This window comes from Condylura cristata, unplaced genomic scaffold, assembly GCF_000260355.1.
Source record: "Condylura cristata isolate star-nosed mole 26May11 unplaced genomic scaffold, ConCri1.0 scaffold00004, whole genome shotgun sequence".
NCBI lineage: Eukaryota > Metazoa > Chordata > Mammalia > Eulipotyphla > Talpidae > Condylura > Condylura cristata.
The window spans coordinates 32,076,321-32,077,062 of NW_004567105.1; positions in this window are offsets into that span (position 1 = coordinate 32,076,321).

Consider the following 742-nt stretch of genomic DNA (forward strand, 5'->3'; position numbering starts at 1 on the left):
GGCCCGGGCGAGAAGCTGCGCCTCTGCGGGCCGAGGCGGTTTCTTTTGTGTGTCTGGGATGAGCCTGGCGAAGGGGGAGGGGGCGAAGGACGGCGGTCGGTGTCCCTGTCGCTTCCCGAAACTGCCTTCTCACATTGTCTCTGGCACACTCAAAACACTTGTAATATTTTCATTTCTCAGTTTTCTCACATTTCTCACAGCCAGGGCTTCCCGAGACATACGACCACAGAGTGGAACCCAGCAATCTGTGAGCGCCTTGGGAGGGAAGAACAATGTCTTATCCATGCATCCTCAGAAGCCAGCAGCATGGTCAAGACCCGTCAAGACCGGATACCGGTTGATGGCTCTTTTGATTTATTTGCATGCCACATGCATTATTTGCATTCAATTTATGTTCCCTTTAGCACCTGTCATGTTTCTTTCTTCTTTCTTTTTTTTTTTTTTTGCCTCGTTCATTGCTTTCAGATTTTCCTCTTTCAATCTGCAATTGGTTATCTCTAGAATAGCTGAGATGCCACTAACTTGAGTACAAACATCCGAGCTAGAAGGTGGAGGTATTTTAAGGCCAGGGCTTCTCAGAATCATACAATGTCGGAGTGGTAAGGAAACTGGAAGAGGCTATTGCGTTCAAATTACAAATTTTACAGTTGAGGACTTGAAGCCAGATAGAATCTAAGTGATGAAACTGGGACACATGATCAATAAAGAGCTCTGTCTCCACTGCTTCATTAAAGATGTTGCT